Genomic DNA, 8,151 nt, shown 5'->3' on the forward strand with positions numbered 1-8,151 from the left:
CTTCTGAAATTAGCATTGGACTTTGTCATGTATGTAACTCTCCAAATAAACTAAAATAAGCCTACCATGCAGTCCTTAACCGTTTCCAGAAAATGAAATTTGAGCAATAAAAAGAGAATGGTTGTGTGATTTTTCTGTGGAAAGAAAAATCAAATATTTTTCTTGTTTATGACTGAATTTAGATTAAGATAATTAATAAATATGGTCCTTTGTTGTTAATCAAAACAAAGTGGAATGTGGTGCAATTACTACCTTTTGGTAACTGATATTACACTTCAGTTTCAGTCACACCAGGAATTTTAGATTCCTTGCAAGGTAGACACAGAAGGAAGGCAGTGGTAAGTTCGTGTAAAGGCTTATTATCTCAGATTTATTTTTTTTTTCATTTACATAGTACATTTGAGGATCTTTTCTGGGATAGTGTTTAGAATCCTGATTAATTGGTGGTTTCATCATTATGAATGAAGCTTCATTATCTCTGATACTGTTTCTTGACTTTAAGCATGTGTTTGCTCATATTTAAATAGCCATTTCAAGTTTCTTATACTTACAGTTTGCATATAAAATTCTAATCCCTTAGGTATTTTTTATTTTTATTTTTTTCATTTATTTATTTATTTATTTTAATGCTTATTTATTTTTGAGAGAGACAGACAGAGCATGAGCAGGGGAGGGAGGGGGCAGAGAGGGAGGGAGACATGGAATCCAAAGCAGGCTCCAGGCCCTGAGTTGTCAGCACAGGGCCCAGCGTGGGGCTTGAACCCAGGAACCACAAGATCATAACCTGAGCCAAAGTTGGATGTTTAATAATGACTAAGCCATCCAAGCATCCCTAGATATTTTTTAATTGAAATGTTTATTGAGAGGCACCTGTGTAGCTCAGTGAGTTGAATGTCCAACTCTTGATCTCAGTTCAGGTCTTTATTTCAGGGTTGTGAGTTCAAGCCCCATGTTGGGCTTCATGCTGGGGTGAAGCCTATAGAAAGAAAGAAAGAAAGAAAGAAAGAAAGAAAGAAAGAAAGAAAGAAAGAAAGAAAGAAAGAAAGAAAGAAAGAAAGAAAGAAAGAAAGAAAAGAAAGAAAGAGAGGAAGGAAGGAAAGAAGGAAGGAAGGAAGGAAGGAAGGAAGGAAGGAAGGAAGGAAGGAAGGAAGGAAGGAAGGAGGAAGGAAGGAAGGAAGGAGGAAGGAAGGAAGGAAGAGAAAGAGAGAGAAAAAGAGAGAGAAAGAAAGAAAAAGAAAGATTTATTGAGATTATTGTAGAATCACATGCAATTGTAAGAAATAATGAGAACCTGCAGTTCCCCTAGCTTCCCCCAAAAGTAATATTTTGCAAAACTATAGTATAATATCACAACTAGGATATTGATACTGATAAAATCCACTGATCTTGTTCAGATTTCTTCAGTTTTACCTGTATGTGCGTGTGTGTGTATGTGTGTGTGTGTGTATGTGTGTGTGTGTGTGTGTATGTGTTTACTACTGTATGGTTTTTATTACATGTGCAACGTAGTGTTCCCACCACCGCATTCAAAATGACAGAGTTCTGTCTCCACTGGTGTCCCTCATGTACTGTTGTTATAAGTAATACCTCCTTCCTGCTTCTGTCATCCTCTTTTCTACCTTTGGCAACTATTAAACTATCTTCCATTTTTTAAGCTTCTGCTAATTAAAAATTGTTGTATACAAAGAATAATATGAAAAAGAGACATCATCAAAATGGTAACATAAGCTGCTCCCAACTTCAGTCCCCCTCAAAAGAAGATCAACTGGCAACTGTCCATAGAAAGATACCATTGTGGAAATTCCAGAACCCAGAAGTGAGGCTGAAGCAACAGTTGAACCACATGATCACATGAGAAGAGCAAGAAGAGTAGCTACACTCTGACCAATATGGTTACAATGAAAAACTCCACCCTGAGCCTACAGTTTCTCCAGTGAGAAAAAGAAAACTCGAGGTAGACATCACTTCCCTCAGCATTGGGAGTTGCTTCCCAGAAGGCCCAGTCAGATATCACCTCACGGGGATTACTGGGGAAAACCACAGGGCTCCACTACTGGGAATCAGCTAGAGATGAAGAAGGGACAAAGCTTGCATTAACCAGTGCTTAGATCTTGACAGACCATATTCCTGCTTGCCGGGGCACTGAGAAGACAACCCAGCCAGTGCTTCTGCCCATCTGCAGAGCTCAGCCAGTCGCCTCATCTTGACAGGGACCTCAATTGGTAGCTCTGCCTGATTTGGGTCCCCACCCAATAAACTATACCAGCTGTGGAGCTGGTTATAGGGCTCTGCTCAGGAAGGAAAGCAAATTCACAGTCCTGCCCAACAGCTGGGTGTAGCCTCCATTCTTATTAAACCAGGAAGTCTAGCAAGTGAACCCAGGTAGCCATAGGGCCCATCCGGTGGTCTCACCAGGAAAGGCATCCAAGACCAAGTCTTTCTCAACTGTTAAGAATAGCCTGTGGCCTCTACGTAACCAGGGACCCTGAACCGTGACCCTAAGCAGCCTCAGAGCCCAGACTACCACACAGCCACAGAGCACAGGCAAACACTACACCCCACAGCAGAGCCCAGCCAATGGCTTTGCCTCAGGCAGGTCCTATCTAGTGACACCACCCAATTATCTGGAGCCCCACACAACAAGGAAGCCCAGACAGCAAACCTGCCCAACCACAGCCTCTAATCCCATCCAACTGTGGGACACACTTGGTGGCCCCTCTCAACCAGAGACCCAGCCAGCCAACTTGCTCAACAGTATAGAAGTCATCAGACTACTTGATCATGGGGTCCAGCCTGCAGACCCACTCAAATTTGGGCACAGCCTACAGCCCTGCTTGATCATAGAGTATAGTCTGAGGCCTCATCCAACTGTGAAGGTCTGCCTGAAGCCCACTTGAATACAAAGTCCACCCAACACCACCATCCAGTTGGGGAGCATAGCCTAAGATCCCAACAACCAAGAGCAATTGCAGAACTTAGTATGAAGCTTTGCCAATCACAAAGTCCAATTCATGGCACCACCTTGTCAAGGAAAGGTTTGTGATCTCACCCAACCAGAAGTGATTGCAGAGCCCAGCTAGTGGCCTCACTTGATCACAGAGTAAATCCAGCTGCTTCACCCAATAGGGAGTATACACACCATCCCCACTTATAGGTAGAGCCCAGCCAGAAGAAGCTCTGCCCCAACCTCCAGGAATAATAGTCAGTGGTCTTGTCAACTAGAGATTCCAATAACAGGCCCCACCTGTCCAAGTGTGCTACCAACTGACCCAGCCAGTACCCCAAGCTGAGCTGACTAGGGAAGATCTTTTCTTGCCAAAGTAAACCTATAAATCTGGAAGAGAAGAAATTCAACAAAGAAATAGAAACCATCCAAAGAAACCAAACAGAAATCCTAGAGCCAAAGAATATAATGAGTGAACTAAAGGATTAAATAGAAATTTTCAACAGAAGACTCAACCATGCAGAAGAAATAATCAAGAAACTGGAAAATAAGCCCAGTCAAATAAGAAAAAAGAATGAAAAAGAGTAAAGAAAGTCTATGGGCTTTGTGGTACACAGCCAAGGAAATAATATATGTGTTGTGGGTATCCAAGAAGGAGAAGAGAAAAGAATAAAAGTTAAAGAAATAATGGCTGAAAACTTCCCAAACTGGAGAGAAATGGACCTCAGATTCATGAGACCCAGAAGACCTCAAATAGGTTAGATCTGAAAAGAGCTTAACTGAAACACATTATAATGAAATTGTTTAGGGTCAAACACAAAGAGAGAATTTTGAAAGCAGCAAGAGAAAAGTGACTCATCACATACAAAGGAGTTGTCATACCACTATTACCAGAAACCTGAATGGAAACTTTGCAGGCCAGGGAGAGTGAAATGATATACTCAAAATAATAAAAGAAAAATATTAGCCAAGAGCACTATACCAAAGAATACTATGCTAACCTAATTCCTAAGCATTTTATTGGTTTTTTTTAATATGAATGGGATTTTTTTCTTCATATAATTTATCATTAGTGTATGGAAATGCCACTAATACTTGTGGGTTGACTACTGAATTCCTTGATTCATTCCAAAATTCTTTGGTTGAGCTTTAGGATTTCCTATATATAGGATTATATAATTTGCAGATAACAACTTTACTTCTTCCTTTCCAATTTGAATTCCATTTATTTCTTTATCTTGCCTGATTTCTCTATCTAAGATTTCTTGTATTATGTTGAATGAGTGTTGAGAGTAGGTAAATTTGCCTTATTCCTGACCTTAGAAGAGTTTGTTTTCAATCCTTCACTGTTGACTACGATATTAGCTGTGGGTGTTTCACATATGACCTTTATGATGTGGAGGTATATTCCTTATATTAAAAAAAAAACAATTTGTTGGTTGTTTTTTTTTATCATGAAAGGGTGTTGAATTTTGTCAAACATTTTGTCCACATCTATTAAGGATGTCATAATTTTTATCATTTGTTTTATTAACATAGTATATCATATTTAATGTTTTGTTTATGTTGAACCATTCTAGCATCCCACTTGATCATGGAATATAATCCTTTGATGTGTTGTTGAGTTTGGTTTGCTACCCTTTTGCTGAGAATTTTTACATCTATATTCATGAAGGATATTAGTCTACTGTTTTCTTGCAGTGTCCTTATTTGGCTTTGATATCAGGGTACTGCTGGTGTCCTAAAATGAGATTGGGAATGTACCCTTGTCTTCAATGTTTTGAAGAGTTTGAGAAGGATTGGCTTTAATTCTTCTTCAAGTCTTTGATAGAATTCACCAATAAAGCCATGTGGTCCTGGGCATTTCTGTATTGGGAAGTTTTTTATTATTGATTCAATCTCTCTATTCATTATTGGTGTGTTCAAGTTTTCTGTTTCTTTCATTCAGTCTTGGTAGATTGTATGCTTCTTGGAATCTAGCCATTCTTCTAGGTTATCTAATTTATTGGCATATAATTGTTCACAGCAGTCGCATGATCCTATGTTTTCATGCGGTATCAGTTGAAATACCTCCTCTTTCATTTCTGTGTTTCAGTCTTTTCTCTTTTTTTTTCTGAGTAGTTTAGGGAAAGATTTGTCAGTTTGTTTACCTTTTCAAAAAACAGCTCTGAGTCATTGGCCTTGTTTTTTTCTATTGTTTTTCTTTTTTCTTTTTTTTAAATATAATTTATTGTCAAGTTAGCTAACATACAGTGCACACATTGTGCTCTTGGTTTCAAGGGTACATTCCCATGATTCATCGCTTACATACAACACCCAGTGCCCATCCCTTTTCTATTGTTTTTCTAGTCTCTATTTCATTTATTCCCGCTCTGCTCTATTATATCCTTCCTTCTATAACAAACTTTGGCTTAATTTGTTCTTCTTTTTCTAGTTCCTTGTGATGTAAAATTAGGTTGCTTGAGACTTTTCTGTTTTTTCATATATGCTTGTATTTCTTTAAACTTCCCTGTAAGAATTGATTTGCAGCATCCATAGGTTTTGGTGTGTTCTGTGTTGTTGCTGTTGTGGTGGTGGTTTTTTTTTCTTTTTTTGATGTTTTATTTATTTCTGAGAAAGAGATAGCATGAGGAGAGGAGGGTCAGAATGAGAGGGAGACACAAAATCTGAAACAGGCTCCAGGCTCTGAGCTAGCTGTCAGCACAGAGCTCGATGCAGGGCTCGAACCCACGAACCGTGAGATCATGACCTGAGCTGAAGTCGGACGCTCAACAGACTGAGCCACCCAGGCGCCCCAAGTGTGTTGTGTTTTAATTTCTGTTTGTTTCAAGATTGTTTTTACTTTCCTTTTGATTTCTTCTTTGGCCCATTGGTTGTTCGGGAGTATGTTGTTTAGTTTCCACATGCTTTTAAATTTTCTAGCTTTTTTTCTTTAATATTTGTATACTGTATTTTTATTGTATAATCTCTAAAATGGAAATATAATTTGTGTACTATAAACTGACCCTTTTAAAGTGTACAATTCAGTGGTTCTTAGTATATTCATAGAGTCACGCAGCCATCTCCATGATCTTAATTTCAAAACATTTTCATCGGCCTTGTCCCCATTAGCAGTGGCTCCCTAATCCTCCCTATCCCCTCCACCCCCTGCCCTGCAACCACTAATATGATTTCTTTGTGGATCCATCTACTCTGGACATTTCATATAAGTGGAGTCATATAAGGTGGCTTTTTGTGTCTGGCTTCTATCACTTAGTATAAAGTTTTGGGTTTTTTTAATAGTTTATTGTCAAGTTGGTTTACATATAACACCCAGTGCTCATCCCCACAAGTCCCCTCCCCCATGCCCATCACAACCCTTCCCCTCTCCTCTATCCCCATCTGCCCTCAGTTTGTTCTCAGCATTCAAGAATCTCTCATGGTTCGTCTCTCTCCCTCTCCCCAACTCTTTTCCCCCTTCTTCTCCCTCATGGTCCTCCGTTAAGTTCCTCCTAATCCTCTTATATGTGCAAACATATGGTATCTGTCCTTCTCTGCCTGACTTATTTCGCTCAACATAACACCCTCTAGTTCCATCCATGTGGCTACACATGGCCAGATTTCATTCTTTCTCATTGCCATGTAGTATTCCACGGTATAGATAAACCACATCTTCTTGATCCATTCATCAGTTGATGGACACTTAGGTTCTTTCCATGTTTTAGCTATTGTTGAGAGTGCTGCTATGAACATTGGGGTACATGTGTCCCTGTGCATCAGCACTCCTGTATCCCTTGGGTAAATTCCTAGCAGTGCTATTGCTGGATCATAGGGGAGTTCTACTGTTAAGTTTTTGAGGAATTTCCACACTGTTTTCCAGAGGGGCTGCACCAGTTTGCATTCCCACCAACTGTGTAGGAGGGTGCCCATTTCTCCACATCCTCGCCAGCATCTAGAGTCTCCTGATTTGTTCATTTTAGCCACTCTGACCAGCGTGAGGTGGTATCTCAGTGTAGTTTTGATTTGTACTTCCCTGATGATGAGGGACGCTGAGCATCGTTTCATGTGTCTGTTGGCCATCTGAACGTCCTCTTTGGAGAAGTGTCTGTTCATGTCTTCTGCCCATTTCTTCACTGGATTATTTGTTTTTTGGGTTATCACTTAGTATAAAGTTTTGAAGGTTCATCCACACTGTCACATGTATCAGTATTTCATTCTATATCAGTATTTATAGCTAAATATAGCTACGCTTTTTTTGCTTATCCATTCATTGGTTGGTGGATCTTTGAGTTAGTTACTTTCACTTTTTGGCTGTTATGAATAATGCTGTTATGAACATTCCTATACAAGTTTGGTTTGTATATGATATTTTAGTATTTGTGCAGTGTTTTCAGTTCTGATTTGGTCCTCATAAGTACTTTGAGAGATAAGGCAAGTCTTCCTATTTCCATTTTATAGGTAGAGAAACAGAGGATCTGAGATATAATAGCTTCACACATGCTAGAGTCAGGGTGGGTGGAGGGGTGAAGTAAGTGATGGGGATTAAGGAGGGTACTAGTCAGGATGAGCACTGGGTGTTGTATGGAAGTGTTGAATCACTAAACTGTGCACCTGAAACTAATATTACACTGTATGTTAACTAACTGGAATTTAAATTAAAAACTTGAAAAGAAAAAAAGAAAAACAAATAGAACCGGCTTTATCTTTCTCGTTGATTTCTAGTTTCCAACTTTCTGTTGTTTCTAATCACAGAACCGAGACAAAATGCTTTCTATTGTTTAAGCTGACCAGTCTGTTTTATTTTGTTATGGGAGCCCTAGCAGGCTAAGACATCCCCATTTCAAAAGCTTTACAATAGAACCCAATGATTCCTTACATTTCATCTTTGTAATTGTTCCATTTAAGTCATTTCCTGAAAGGGAATCTCTGCAGACAAGATGTTCCACAAGTGATGAATTTGAAATTCAAGAGTAAGAGTCTGAATAGTGAAAACAACCTTGAAAAAGAAAAGCAAATTGGAGGTATCACATTCTGGACTTCAAGTTATATTACAAAGTTGTAGTGATCAAAACAGTATGATACTGGCACAAAAATAGACATATAGATCAATGGAACAGAATAGAAAACTCAGAAATGAACCCACAACTATATGGTCAATTAATCTTCAACAAAGCAGGAATGTCCAATGGGAAAAAGTCAGTGTCTTCAACAAATGGTGTTGGGAAAAC

Source organism: Hyaena hyaena, unplaced genomic scaffold (assembly GCF_003009895.1).
Source record: "Hyaena hyaena isolate Hyena2069 unplaced genomic scaffold, ASM300989v1 scaffold_632, whole genome shotgun sequence".
NCBI classification, from domain to species: domain Eukaryota; kingdom Metazoa; phylum Chordata; class Mammalia; order Carnivora; family Hyaenidae; genus Hyaena; species Hyaena hyaena.